The following is a 16,062-nucleotide window of genomic DNA, read 5'->3' as shown; positions in this document are numbered from 1 at the left end:
CTCAGTTGTATGACACAGCTCTGCACTATTGAAACACTGTTGCTGTATACACATACATTATATGAACCAATATTTATTTAACAGTTATTCCCCCAAAACTTACAAAATGGCTTTATTGTACATTTTTTGTAACACATATATCATAAAATGCCTCCATGAATTAGAAACAAAAGTCAGCTAGTCCAATCATGCAACAGGCCAAGAAGTGTAGTACTTAGCATGATCATGATATATGACTGGTTAGAAAAGAAAAAACAAGGAAAGAAAGAAACCACGATGTACAACTGTATAACAGGAATAATGTCCTGGAAAAGTAGCAGACATTTATTTGACTGCCTTTAACACCCGAACTCTCACACTTTACCTGCAGCCTCAAACTAAGCAAATCAGGATTAAATCTGTTCCTAACTCCCACCACTTTAAGGCAGTATTCCAAAACATCAGCTGACCATACACTGAGTGGTCAGCTACCAGTTCTGCAATTCTCTTTATGAATGCCAAGGGATACTTACCTTCTTTAAAATGAAGAAAGGAATTGCTCTTCAGTGAGGAAGACAAAAAAAAAAAAACAAAGCCAACGACATACCCATTTATTGATTTGTTTTATAACTATTAAAAAAAAATAACCTTACAACTGCAGGTACACAATGACTTCCAAAAACAGTAAAGACACACCAAGCAAGTAAGCAAACGAAAAAGAGAACAGAGAGCCTTTATTGAATAAGAGAAGTGATGTTAATGTTTTACCTTCTTATAATTGTTCAAAAGACTTGTTCAGGCACACTGGTAAAGCCAATAAACTCCATCTAAAAACCCATAGCACATGGAAGGAACGCCAGTGATGGAAATGCTGCCAGTCCAGTCAGCAAAACATTTAGACAGGAACATAGGTTCATACACTCATAGGTGTGTACTAGGCTAATGGCCCTGAAGCCTTTACAAGCCTAACCCATACGATTACCCTGGCATCGTGCCACCTGACCTCAGTTCCCAGTGTATCTGTCGAGTAGAGCCACTGGAGTGATCCCCAGGGTGAATTTTCTATTTCCCAAACACTCATCAAGATTTCTCTTGAAGAGGGCCAGTGAGGCACTCTGCTTGATATGTATGGGAAGTCTATTCTATAGCATGGACAGTCAGTCTCTGGGTTATGAACCTGTCCCTCCAGCTTGTTCTGTTGATTTTGGTAATGAGGTCTCTGGATCGTGTACGATGTAGCATTTCTAACAGAGTTGGGTCAGACATGGTATTGTAAGTCAATCAGAGACCGCCTCTAAGTAGGTGATATAAGACAGAATAGTTGGAGTTTTTTGAGTCTGTCCATATAGGACAAGTGTTTAAGGCCCTGGATCCTCTTTGTGAGGTACTTTTGCGGCATCTCCAGTTGTTGCAGGTGTCTAGTGAGGTACATGCCAAGTGGGGCATTGTACTCGATGACTGGCCTAATGAGGGAGGAGTAGAGGGAGACAATGACCTCTTTCTTCCTGGATGCAAAACACTTAGTAATGAGATGTGCCACATAGGACTTTCTGACCACAGTGGTAATGTGGTGGTCAAAAGAGAGGTCGCTGTCAACCTGTGTTCCCAGATCTCTTGTGACACCTTCTGTGTTCAGTGGACTACTATCGATATGGTAACTCATGGGAACCAGCTTTTTCCCCAAAGGGGATAACAACACATTTTTTGGCATTGAGCTTAAGGCCATAGTTCTGACACCAGTCGTCGGTCTCAGTGAAGCCTTTCTGTAGGATGTCAACATCACTTTGGGAGTTAATTATGGCTCCCAACTTGCAATCGTCTGCAAACATTGTCAGCCAGAGTCCATTTATGTTGGCCTGGACTTCAGAGAAGTACATACAACAGGAGAGAACCCAGGACTGAACCCTGTGGGACCCCACTCATGACTGGTCGGCAGTCTGACTTGAAGTCCGCTACTTTCACACTGTGGGTTCTATCTGTGAGCCAGTTTGCAACCCACTTAGTGATATAGGGGTTGATGCCTAGCTTAGCGAGTTCTGAGTCACAGTCAGGGCATCATTCCTCTAAGCCATCTTTGGGAAAATACTAGAAGCACTCTGGTTGCTTGACGCATGGCCTGTGACCACAGCCATTTTCAAGTTAGCAGTTATCCGCATGACAGCAAATTATGATGCAGCTGGCATCCTGTCTGGAGGATTCATCTGGCAATAGTGTGCCTCACCCTCTGTACAGCAAAGGAAGGAGACACACAGCTTTAATGCCTGCAAATGCTTCATCTAAAACTTTGTGCTGGGAGTACAAATCAAGAGTGTGAAGGCCCCCTCTCTTCCCTGATTTCCCTACTTTCAAAGAACAGATGGCAATGAAAGGACTGGTTCAAGGACAAGTCAGAAACCACTTTCTGGAAGAAATGAGAGTTGGTTCAAAGGAACTGCTTCTCCTGTGAAACACCATGAAACATGTTTTGTTCTTTACAAATTTACACACACAGAATTATAATTAGATGACTCTGAAAGTCTGACAGAAATACAGATGTGTCTACAAGGGAAGGAATGGCAACTTGTCCCTAACATATTTAACTATTAAGATGAAAGTAGTTGTAGTGTACCTGTGGTGAAAGACCTGGGTACTCGGGTTTACAACAATATCACATTCAACCATCACGTAGCAGCAATGGTCAGAAAAGCCTTTTACTTGGTTTATCTCATAAGTAAAGGGATAGCATCCAGAAAAAAGGTGGTTATTACTTCTCTGTAGTCCTCCTTCATTAGGCCAATAATTGAGTATAACATCCCATTTGGTATGTACCTCTCTAAACATCTGCACCAACTGGACAGACCACAGAAATACCTCAGAAAGAGAATCAATGGCCTCCAGCACCTGTCCTCTGTAAACAGACTCAAATCACTATCACTCTACTCGGTATTGTACAGATTGCTCAAAGGTAATCTGTGTCTCGCCTGCAAGGCAATCTCAGACTCTGTCTTACTAGAGATGCTCAATATCCATAAGTCTAACTCGTCGCGCATTACCTGCTCAAAAGGCCTAAATCTAATATGTAACATCACCAGAATCTTCTGGAGGGACAGGTTTGTCTCCCAGAAGTTGCTCCATCTCTGGAATAGACTTCTCATACACATCAAGCAGAGTACCTTGCTGATCCTTTTGAAGTGCATCCTTGATGAGTGGATGGGAAACCACAAATTTGTCCCAGGAGTTTCACCTGTATCCCTCATTGATAGGGGTGACAGGTGCTGACAGAGGTTTATTTTTTGGGGATAAACTCTTAGCTAGGCTTGTAAGGGCCCCAGAGCCATTAGCCTAGTAATATATTCGGATCATATGATCCTATGTAGTAACAGAAGTTTGTTTGAGTTCATTTATGTACAAGTGTATGTTAAGTGTATGTTACATAAATGTAGATAAGTATTGTAAAATCTGAGGTAAATTGGGCATCACTGTGCTCATCCCTTGAGATTGATTCCAGGCACAGAATTTTTTTCATTTTTCAGCATAAGATTTTCTAGTACTAGGCCTCCTTGCCTCTAAAATGATATCCATCACTGGTTTACTGAGGGATGAAAAAGGAGAGATTAGGTAATTAGCCAGGCTGCTATGTTCAGTGTATGAAGCTGAGGGTGCAGAATCTGGTTCTCCTGCTGAGACAATAAGGTAGGAGTCTGAGGCAGGTGCCATGGGGGTCAACAGTGACACACTGTACAAGAGGGGGTACCAGTGTTGTCATGGTCAGTCTGGTGCAATAAAAATCATCCTTGGTTTGTCTTGTTTGATCTTTAGTAGTACTTTGGAGAGCAGAGGCAGAGGAAGAAAGGCATAAACTGATAGGTTTTTCCAGCTGAAGGACAGAGCATCCACTTTCTAAGCTTGTTTGTGGGGAGTCCTTGTGCAAAATGTGCCCAACTGATAGCTCTGGGGGGAGGCAAACAGGTCTACATCTGGACTCCCCCATTTGCTTGTCAACATGTTGAAAATCCATGGTTCCAGCTTCCACTCATGTGGGTCCATGAGGTTTCTGTTTAGTTCATCTGCCAGTGTATTTAGTTTTCCTGGTGGGAATTGAGCTTGTAGATGCACTTAGTAGCTCAGGGCTGTGTTCTATAATGGCATGGCTAGTCTGCATAGGGGGTAAGAATGTGTACCCCCCCCCTGCTTGTTTATGTACCACATAACAGTGGTGTTGTCCATATTTACCATTAATTGTCCTGGAAGAATGTGGTCCTTGAAGGCTGTCAGAGCATGCTGTACAGCTAACATTTCTTTTTGATTGATATGCAAGTGCATTTGACTTGGGTTCCATTTGCCCTGAATGCACTTCTCTGCCAGGTGAGCCACCCATGCATAGTCTGATGCGTCAGTTGTTAGAGTTTGGGTGGCAGGGGGTGGTGTGAATGGTAGTCCCTTGTTTTGGTGGCAGGCCTCTGCCCACCAAAGAAACTCTAGGCGTAGGCAATTGTAATTTCCTCATATGCAGTCTTGCATATGGAATCAGAAGAATGCAAGAGGCCATGAACCCCAAGGCTTGTAGTATTTGCCTTGCAGATAGTAGGGTTTTTGTGGCCACTTGTTTGAAGTAGGCTGTCAAATTAATTTGTTTCTCTCGCGTGAGGAAAGCCATCCGGGAGATTGTAGTCAAGCTTGCTCCCAGGAATATTTGTTGACAGGGTACCAGGTGTGACTCCTTTTCATTTATGGTGTACCCCAGACAAGTTAGCACCCTTTGTACAAAGACCAGATGATTCAAAAGTATGTCCTGGCTTTCTGCCTGAATTAAACAATCATCGAGGTATGGGTATATTTGAATATTTCTTTGCCTGCAAAATGCAATGACTGGGGCTAGGCACTTTGTTAATACACTGGGTGCAGTAGACAAGTCAAAGGGCAGTGCAGAGAACTGGTAGTGATTGTAGCCTGCTTTGACGTGTAGGTATCTTCTGCAAGATTCCCTGACTGGGATGTGCAGGTATGCTTTCTTTAAATCAAGTGTTACCATCCAGGCATCTTTTACTAGCATAGGAAGCAACTGGTGAAGAGTCAGCATCTTGAATTTTGGAATCACCAAAAAGGTGTTTAGAGTAGACAGGTCCAGAATAGGACACAATGAATTGTCTTTTCTGGGTACCAGGAAAAGTCTTGAGTAGAAACCTTGTCCCTTTTCCTCTTCTGGTACAGTTTGAATAGCCTTTATGTTTAAAGAGAGAGTATTTGCTTTTGAGCCTCTGCCCACTGATTTGGAGGTAGATCTGACCAACCTTTTGGCATTGGTAATGTGTGGAAGTGAAATCTGTATCCTTAGGACACTATATTTAAAACCCATTTGTCCTGGGTAATGAGTTCCCAGTTTGTGGCCTGCAGAACAATCTTTCCCCCTAAAGGACCATTCAGTTGAGAAGTGCTTGGAAGTTTTAAAATCAAGTCATTGAGACAGTTTTCCATAGGGGGGAGTCTTACTTCTCCCAGATTTGGAAGCGGAAGCCCCCTCACTGCTTAGTCATGTGCGTACCCTGGGACTAAAACCTGGGACTTCTGCTGTGTCTGAGTTTGGATTGAGAAGGCCTGGAAGGAACCAGAAATGACCAATTCTTAGAGGGCCAATGCCTACTAAATCTTGGAGGCTGAACTTCTAAGAAATATTTAACAGTTTGCATAGATTTAGCTTTATCTTCCATCTTTTTAAGAACTTCCTCAGCTTTGTTGGCAAACAGGCAGTCCTGATTTAAGGGAGCATCCAACAGTTTAACTTTAACATGATCAGGCAAAGGTTGCTCCTTAAGCCAGGCATGCCTTCTGAGTACAGACCCAGTGACAGCAGCCCTGCAAGAGGCCTCTAAAGAATCAAACCCACATTGCAAAGTATGTTTTCCAACCTGTTCAGCAGAATGCATTAAATCCTGGAATTCCTAATTTTCAGCACAGCCAAGAATCAACATAATTTTCATTTAAGCAATCCAATAATATGTTGTTGATACTTTAACATATGAAACTGACGGTTTAAGGCCCTAATGGCCAAGGTTGCAGAACTGTAAACCTTCTTACCCAATCTATCCAGCGCCCTGGAGTCTCTATCAGAAGGGGTGGGTTTTTTGGCAATATAGGCCTTAATGCCCTTGGGTCCCTGTGAAATAGTCTCTGGATCCGCAATAGGATTTTTAAAAAGGAACTTGTGAGACTCAGGAACCCTGTAATATCTGTCAGGTTTTCTGGGAGCAGGAGGCAAAGAATCATGGGCCAAACTAGATTCCAAAAAGGCATCATCAACAATGTCTAGCACAGGAGGTATAGCTAAAGGCCTATGCTGAGGCAAGAGTAAGAAATCCCTAAGCCTCTTTTTTGAATCAGAAAAATTCTGGCTTTCCGAGTGGAAATGCTCCCTTAGAGTATGTAAGGTTTCACCAAAAGAAAACTCCTCTGGAGGGGAAGCAGTGGGAATAGAGTCCTCTGCATCAGAATCCTCGTAAGTAGATAAGGGTAAATCCAGATCATCAGAAGAATCAGAAAAATCAGAATCCTGGTCAGAAGATTCATAAACAATTTCAGTCCTAGGTCTCTTAGAAGAGGGTGATTGGCTTCCCCTGATTAAAGTTATAAGATCTTCAGCCATTCTTATCATTTGTTTTTTAGGCATAAAGGCCTGAGCATGTGGCCTGGGCGTTGGATTTCTAGGCATGGTTCGAGGTTTAGGCCTTAAAGAAGAAGGAGGCATCAGTTTAATATGCAAGTCCGTAGGCCTGAATACACCCTCAGAAGCCAGTGTCTGCACAGCAGCTCTGGACCCATCCAAGATAGAGACATCCGTAGGTTCCACAATTGAAGCATCTCGCAGCATACCGGACTCTGAATGGGTCTCAGTAGAGGCCTGCGAATCAGAAGTAGCGGGTATCAGAGGCTGCAAAAGTGCCTCACTGAGAACCGGCAAACTGGCGACTAGTTTAGGAGAAGCATTGTCAGCAGCTTTGGACCTAGGTGGCCTGTCTCTGCCTTTATCTTTGCGTTTTTTTGGAATTCCGGTAGTTGAATGGCTTACTGATTAAACCGAGAACCGAAATATTTAGAGGCTAAAATATACTGACGACGAATAGTGCATTGATTAAATAAAGCACAAAACTGACAGCAAGGTATGTCGTGGTCAGGGCCTAGAAAAGGAATACAGTACGAATGAAAATCTTTGTGAGGTATTTGCTTTCCACAAGAAATGCAATTATTAACTTTTACTGACATCGGTAAGGAGCAAGAAAACATTTCCCCAACAGGGTACTTAGCTATAGTTGAAGACTTCGGTTCTGAAACTCAAAAACAAAAAAATTCAGGAGTCGGCCGACCGGTACTTGTGAACTGCTTCTGCTTCAATCACTGCATGGCAAGAAAGACTGATATAACAGCATTGGCTGCATGTTTTATACCCCTGATGACCTGACATCATGGAAGAAGTGAAAGCAACCGACGCAAGACCCAAGACTTTGTTAATCAGGCCGACTTGAGGGCTACTGCAAGCAGATAACCCAAATGTGATGACTGCAACAGTGAAACATGAAGAAAGTACAGTTTTGTACCTACCATAAATGTAGATGTCCGAACTGGATAGCATCTGCAGTCATAACAAATGGGTTGTCCTGTCGTCAGGCAGCCCTGCAGTCGGCCGGATTCCAAAGTCCGGGTCCGGCTTCGGCTGATGTCGCACTCCACCCGACGTCATCTCTGTTGGTCTTCGGGTATAAAAGCATCAGCCGACGCCATTTTCCTCAGTGTTTCTTGCCCCAGATGCCAGTAGCCCTCTTGCAGGCTAAAAATTTGGATAGATGCCAATGTTTCCAAATAGATAGAGGTAAACACAACAATAAGCATATATGTACATATATACAAACAAATACACCATAAAAGACTCCCCCCCAACAGCTAGCTATTAGGAGAGTAAACACCCTAGGAGTACCACAGAGGGGAAGGAGGGAGGGTAATCCTGACTGCAGATGCTATCCAGTTCGGACATCTACATTTATGGTAGGTACAAAACTGTACTATGTCCTTCATGGATGCATCTGCAGTCATAACAAATGGGTAGAATACCACAGCCAACTAGGGGAGGAGGATAAAGGAAGATTATGGTGTGTTTAGGATCCCTTGCAGTACAGCAGTGGCAAACCCTGCTCGGGATCTGGAATATAGAGGCAAATTATAATGCTTGGCAAATGTATGCACGGAGGTCCAAGTAGCCACCTCAATAATGTCTTTGGTTGCCACTCCTCGTAAGAAGGCTGTGGTAGTGGCTGTTGCCCTTGTAGAATGAGGTCTTATGTTCTGTGGAATTGGTTTTCCATGGAAGGAGTAACAGTATCGTATGCAATTTCCTATCCATTTGGAGATGGTCTGTTTGGAAACAGCTTTTCCTTCCCTTCCTGTTGCATAGGCTACAAAAAGTTGGTCAGTCTTTCTGCTATTTTTTGTTCTGTCCAAGTAGTAGCGTAGCTGTCTATGTACATCCAAGGTATGCAGTATTCTTTCCCCTCTGTTTTGTGGGTTGGGAAAGAAGGTAGGTAGGTGGATTGCCTGGTTTAAAGACACTCTGGATACCACCTTGGGCATAAATGTAGGATTAGTCCTCATGGACACTCTATCTTGGTGGAAGATTAGGAAGGGCTGCACTGCCATTAAGGCCTGTAGTTCTGAAACCCTCCTTGCTGAAGTAATTGCCAGTAGGAAAGCAGTTTTCCATGACAGGTGTTGTAGGTCTGCTGTTGCTGCTGGTTCAAAGGGTGATAGTGTCAACTTTTCTAGCACAAAGTTTAAATCCCAAGCTGGTAATGGTGGTTTCCTTGGAGGTTTTACATTCTTGATTCCTCTGAGGAACTGCCTGAGCAAAGGGTGCGAAAAAACAGGTGGATCAAGGCTGTATTCTGCTGAAATAGCTGATGCATGTATCTTGATGGAGGAGTAGGACAGGCCTGAATGAAGAAGTTCGGCCAGATACTCCAGAATGTTAGGTATATCTATGTTTGACACATCTTTTCCTCTTTCCGTACTCCAAATGACAAACCTTTTCCATTTTCCAGCATAGTTCCTTCTTGTTGAAGGTCTGCGTGCTTCAAGAATAATGTCTTTAACTCTTTGGGAAAGTTCTGGATTAGCTGCTGCTATGTGATGTTCCATGCAGTCAGTTGCAGCGTTTTAGGTTTGGATGTATGATGCTGTAGTTGTTCTGAGTTAACATCAAAGGCATCAGAGGTATTGGCCACATCTTGTTCCGAGACATGCTCTTCAGTAGTGGGTACCAGTGTTGTCTTGGCCAGTTTGGAGCTATCAGGATTATCCTTGGACGTTCTTCCTTGATTTTTAGTAGTACCTTGTGTATCAAAGGAAGAGGTGGGAATGCATATGCTGTTAGGCCTTTCCAGTTGAAGGAGAGTGAGTCGACTTTCCATGCTAGTGGGTGGAATGTCCTTGTGCAGAATTTTTTGAGCTGGTGATTGAGAGGTGATGCGAATAGGTCTATCTGTGGCATTCCCCATTTCTTTGAGATGGCCTTGAAGATGTCCCGGTGCAGCTTCCATTCGTGGGCATCCCAAGTGGTTCTGCTTAACATGTGTGCTAGAGTACTGTCTTTCCGCGGCACAAACATTGGCTGTAACTGAATGTTGTAGCTGAGTGCCATGGTCCACAGCTCCAAGGTCATTCTGCATAGGGGTAGGAATGAGTGCCTCCCTGTTTGTTGATGTACCACATGACTGTGGTGTTGTCTGTCCTTATCATCAACTGGCCCTCTTTGAGAAATGGTTTGAACTTTTGGATTGCCAGTTTTACTGCCAGCATTTCTTTTAGATTGATGTGCAGGTGAAGGTGATCCTGTGTCCACAATCCTTGCACGCATTTGTCCAGCATGTGGGCCCCATCCTAGGTCTGAAGCGTCTGTTGTGATGGTCTGGCTTGGTTGACATCTGCGAAAGGGTAGGCCTGGGTTTGACTGGCATGCCTGAGCCCACCATAGGAACTCCTGTTTTAAGCATGGAATTAGTGGGATTTCTGTTTCTAGACTGTGTCTGTGTTGGGACCATAAATTCTTTAGGTACCACTGTAGTTTCCTCATATGTAGTCTGGCAAATGGGACCAAGATTATGCATGATGCCATGAAGCCCAAGGCCTGCAGAACTTTTCTTGCTGTTAACTTGTTCAGTTTTGTTAGTGCCAAGAAGTAAAGAGGAAGTTCTTTTGTTTTTCTGCAGTCAGGAATGCCATTTGTTGTACTGTGTCCAATTCCAGCCCAAGAATGTCCTTGTTTGGGATGGTATCAGCCTTGACTTTTGTAAATTGACTGTGTATCCCAGTCCTTGTAGCAAGTAAATGACCCTTTGTAAATCTGTTGTCAGCTTGCTTTTGTTGTCCCCTTGTAGCAGGCAGTCGTCCAGGTATGGGTAAATTTGAATTCCCTGTAGTCTGCAATGGGCGATTACTGATGCCAGGCATTTTGTGAATACTCTGGGCGCAGTAGATAAGCCAAAGGGCAATGCTGAGAATTGATAGTGCTCTGATCCTGCAAGAAATCTGAGGTATCTTCTGCAGATTGGTCGAATGGGGACGTGCAGGTATGCCTCCTTGAGATCTAGAGTTACCAGCCAAGACTCCTTGCCCAGCATGGGAAGAAGTTGCTGTAGGGTCAGCATTTTGAATTTTGGGACAATGATGTATGTATTTAAGGTGGACAGGTCGAGAATTGGTCTCCAACTTTTTCCTTTCTTGGAACTAGGAATAGTCTGGAGTAGAACCCCTTTCCTTGTTCTGCTGTTGGCACTCTTTCCACAGCTCTCATGTTTGCTAACTCCATTATCTGGCGTAGAGCCTCTGTTTTTTGATTTGGAGGTAGATTTGGCATTCCTCTTTTGACTGGTAAAGTGTGGAAGTGAAACCGGTAACCTTGATCTATGGTTTGTAAAATCCACTTGTCTTTTGTTATGTAGTGCCAGTTCTTTGAAAATAAGGTTAACTTTCCGCCTAGAGGAGCTTCTATTTGTTCCCTGGTAGGCGGATTTAGGATTAAGTCACTGTGGTTGTGCTGATGTAGTGGCAGTGGCTGTGTCTGTGCCTCTGTTGTTACCTTGCCACTGTCGTCCTCTGTAGGCACCTCCTCTGGATTGGTTTCTGCCTCTGGAACGTCTATTCCTGCCCCTTTGAAATTTTGTGGAGTCAGGAAAGGACCAATTTTGGCAGGCCAGTTCCTGCTAAACCTTGGGGGTTGAACCTGCAGGAAATCTTTAACAGTTTGAACAGATTTTGCCTTTTCTTCCATTTTCTTCATAACCTGCTGGGCAGGTGTACCAAACAAACTTGTCTTGTCCATAGGAGCATCTAGCAACTTAGCTTTAACATGATCCGGCAAAGCTTGTTCCTTTAGCCATGCATGCCTTCTTATCACTGTGCCTGTCATGGCTGATCTAAATGAAGCCTCCAGTGCATCATAGCCACATTTTAAGGAATGGTTGCTAACCTGTTCAGCAGTATGTTATTTACCATCTCTAATACATATTTCTCAGCACAGAGATTCATCAGTGGTTAATTTTTAGTTAACTGATCAAGCATATGTTGTTGATACTTTAACATATGAAACTGACAGTTTAAGGCCCTAATGAAAGAGTTGCAGAACTGTAAACCTTCTTACCCAATCTATCCAATGACCTTGAGTCTCTATCAGAAGGAATGGGTTTTTGGCAATATAGGCCTTAATGCCCTTGGGTCCCTGTGAAATAGTCTCTGGATCTGCAAGTGGGATTTTTAAAAGGAACTTGTGAGACTCAGGAACCCTGTAATATCTGTCAGGTTTGGCAGGGAGCAGGAGGCAAAGAATCATGGGCCAAACTAGATTGAAAGGCATCATCAACAATGTCTAGCACAGGAGGTATAGCTAAAGGCCTATGCTGAGGCAAGAGTAAGAAATCCCTAAGCCTCTTTTTTGAATCAGAAAAATTCTGTTGCTGCCATTGGAAATGCTCCCTTAGAGTATGTAAGGTTTCACCAAAAGAAAAATCCTCTGGAGGGGAAGCAGTGGGAATAGAGTCCTCTGCATCAGAATCCTCGTAAGTAGATAAGGGTAAATCCAGATCATCAGAAGAATCAGAAAAATCAGAATCCTGGTCAGAAGATTCATAAACAATTTCAGTCCTAGGTCTCTTAGAAGAAGGTGGTTGGCTTCCCCTGATTAAAGTTATAAGATCTTCAGCCATTCTTATCATTTGTTTTTTAGGCATAAAGGCCTGAGCATGTGGCCTGGGCGTTGGATTTCTAGGCATGGTTCGAGGTTTAGGCCTTAAAGAAGAAGGAGGCATCAGTTTAATATGCAAGTCCGTAGGCCTGAATACACCCTCAGAAGCCAGTGTCTGCACAGCGGCTCTGGACCCATCCAAGATAGAGACATCCGTAGGTTCCACAATTGAAGCATCTCGCAGCATACCGGACTCTGAATGGGTCTCAGTAGAGGCCTGCGAATCAGAAGTAGTGGGTATCAGAGGCTGCAAAAGCGCCTCACTGAGTACCGGTGAACTGGCGACTAGTTTAGGAGAAGCATTGTCAGCAGCTTTGGACCTAGGTGGCCTGTCTCTGCCTTTATCTTTGCGTTTTTTTGGAATTCCGGTAGTTGAATGGCTTACTGATTAAACCGAGAACCGAAATATTTAGAGGCGAAAATATACTGACGACGAATAGTGCGTTGATTAAATAAAGCACAAAACTGACAGCAAGGTATGTCGTGGTCAGGGCCTAGAAAAGGAATACAGTACGAATGAAAATCTTTGTGAGGTATTTGCTTTCCACAAGAAATGCAATTATTAACTTTTACTGACATCGGTAAGGAGCAAGAAAACATTTCCCCAACAGGGTACTGAGCTATAGTTGAAGACTTCGGTTCTGAAACTCAAAAACAAAAAATTCAGGAGTCGGCCGACCGGCACTTGTGAACTGCTTCTGCTTCAATCACTGCATGGCAAGAAAGACCGATATAAAAGCATTGGCTGCATGTTTTATACCCCTGATGACCTGACGTCATGGAAGAAGTGAAAGCAACTGACGCAAGACCCAAGACTTTGTTAATCAGGCCGACTGAGGGCTACTGCAAGCAGATAACCCAAATGTGATGACTGCAACAGTGAAACATGAAGAACATCTCCTGTTTCAAGAAGTTCTACTCCCTGTTCCCCTACATGTTAAATCCTCACCTCTAGATTCACTGTGTCATGGTGACAAGCAGTGACTCTCTACACCACCACCATCACTACTAGCATAAAATGAGCAGTGGGACCTAAGCTATATCTCAGATGGCAGGATTTTTTTGCTTGCTGTTTAAGTATTACAGCAAACCTTTGTTGTTAAAAATATACCTGAGAACATGGCTGAAGAGCATTGGTTCCCATGGTTTACAACGACAAGATTTGAATCATTCAGCTAATTATTCTAAAGCTTTTATATTTCAGCAGACATAACGGATATTAATGTAAACTGCTGGAAAGTGTTTGATAATAGCAGCTTCTGCAGCATCACATTAAGCCTACTGTAACTTTACAGCATCACAGATAGCATCTCTAATCTCTGTAGTAATTCTTTAGCTACTTAAAACCGGGTCATAATTGCTACAACTGGAGAATCAGTAAAAATCTAAATGAAAGACCTTGCAAGCTATAGTTGCTAAGGATCTTCAACCTTATTTATTGCTTGACTTCAAGTCATTACAGGAACTAGGTGACACCACTGCCTGTAATACACTTCTGCCATTGCAGCCCAAGGCTTCATTTGGTTATGTTCATATTATTATTGGTCTATGGATGTTTCCTTTTTCTTTTCCATGTTAAAAAGCTCGGCTCTTTACAATTTTGCCTAGCACAAATGCAGTGGTGTTTTTACTCCATCATTACAATGGTCTAAATTTCTTCACCAGAAATCATAGAAACATGCAAAAGGAATGGTGCATATACAATATACAGAGACAGAAATGTTGCTTTATAGGTGCAGATTTCAAAATCACTCGCATTATTTCATGTGCAACAGATAGGCAACTACAAGCAACATGAATATATTTTGCTACAACTTGAATCTATTTTCTTCATTATAAGAAACAGATACCTGAAGTAGTTATATGTAACAAACTTTAGAGTCTCACTTGGATGTTTCCCTACGTCTCACTATTATAGTGCTATTAATAATATAAAATGTGAGCCAAAATGCAGACACTGCAGTTATGAGGAAATAAGACTTGTCTTATGTAAATACTAATTGAGAATAAACAATCTTAAGTACATTCCACACTGTCTCTTCAACTTTCTGGTGACTTTTCTCCAAAACAATTTCATACGAGGCCTGTTGTAATACCATACCATCTATCCAATATGTTATATGGATCCCATCCTCTTTCCTAAATATATGACCAAACAAATAGTTTCAATTTTAGGACATAATGCATTTGTTTTTTTCCAGTTTATTCCTCCTCACCCACTCATCATAGTACATGGGAGATGGGAGGAGAGAACTGAGCCATTCCTGCTATCCATTATCCAGTAGAATTAGGAGATTGTTGAAGACAGTGACTCTACTGACAACAGCCTCCAACTGGTGAGAAAGTGCTGTGCAATACCTTTTCTACTGGGCCAAGTGCAAGTGTACACTTATGCACAACTGCAGTTCCAGCTAAAGTACATACAGAGCCCTTGGTGATGTGACATTCCTGGGGGCCCATCGATACAAGTCTATGATCATGAGGTTTTGCCCAGGTGAAGCTCTTGCAGGAGAACTCAACAAACACCCTGATTCAGGAAAAGCAACTTGGCATTTTCCACTCAGTCATAATCCTCCTTTTAAATTCCTCCAAGACTGCTAGACAAAACTAGATCCACTTGAATGTAGTAAAGTCAAAATCCTTTGATTTAGCCCATGTATAGGACAATATTTCAAGAATGTAAAGCTTTAAGTTTCAAGTTACAGCAATCATCCAACATTACAACTCTAAATCTGTCAGTTTGCTGTAGTTAAAGCTCTGTATTTAGATTTTTTTTTTTAAAAAGAACAACAAACTTTAAGCAAACTCCAATGGATACTACATACTGAAAGCAATCCTCATGTATGGCACTTTAATTTTTATCAACTGACAAAAGGCGGTACTCCTCCTTTAATAATAAATGCAACCTACTAATAATCAGCATAGCCCACTTATGCATTCCTGCCTTCCCGATATCAGCAATAACATTAATTTAGTCCAGCATTTCCATTTTCCATCTGCCAGCACCAACTACCTTTATTTATTTTCCTTTAAAAATCTCCCAATCTGGTTAAGTAACACAATCATAACTCGGTACCCCTTAATCATTGTACCCTCAAATCTATATCCTATTTGCTCTATCCAGAGACCACCTACATTACAAGGAGACAAACACCCCACCGATTTCCCTATGGCATTAATCTGCTGCTATTATAATAAAATCCTTTCCTTCTTCTGCTAGTCTTCCCCTTTTAATATTCCTTTCCATTTCTTCTGAAAAGCTCCCAACCTCTTCTCTGTCACTTCTCTCCTCTCATTCATTATTAAATGTGTTACAAATTTTCCTGTTTCTTCCCCCTTTTGGGGCATCTGATATTTTTCCATTTTCTTATTATTACCTTCTTCCCTATAGTCAGAAGAAGCCCCCTTACTTCCTTCTGTGTATTCAGCACTCCGTGCTTATATCCTAAAAGAAACATATTTTTCTTGTTAGAAGGATTACTGTACAGCCTTTACCTTGCAACAACTGCCATAACTCCACCTGGAATTCTCTCAGTTTTTCACATTCCCAGAAGACATGTACCCATGACCCCACTTCCTTTCCACATCTCCAATATGTAGTCACCACCCTGGGGAACATTTTAGCTAACCTCAACAGAGTATAGAAATACTTATGCAGACATTTCCAGGCAAAAATACCAAGCCTACATGATTTGATTACATATTTTGGTGACTGAATTATCTCCACCCAGTGTTCTTTTGCTATATTTTCACTTATTTCATTTGGAAGCTGCCCTGCCCCTTCTTTTTAATTAACTAATATCCTCCTATTTCCACTAATCCTC

At 42.4% G+C, this 16,062-nt stretch overlaps 1 protein-coding gene across 2 annotated transcripts in view; it reads right to left on the bottom strand.

The window, feature by feature from the left end:
* CLIC5 (chloride intracellular channel 5) overlaps positions 1-16,062 on the bottom strand; it is a 1,097,485-nt gene that overhangs the window by 268,293 nt on the left and 813,130 nt on the right. The gene's annotated exons all lie outside the window — the stretch shown is intronic.

This window comes from Protopterus annectens, chromosome 2.part1 (genome assembly GCF_019279795.1).
Source record: "Protopterus annectens isolate FY-2018-M chromosome 2.part1, PAN1.0, whole genome shotgun sequence".
NCBI lineage: Eukaryota > Metazoa > Chordata > Ceratodontiformes > Protopteridae > Protopterus > Protopterus annectens.
This window is presented reverse-complemented; position numbering and strand designations above follow the sequence as displayed.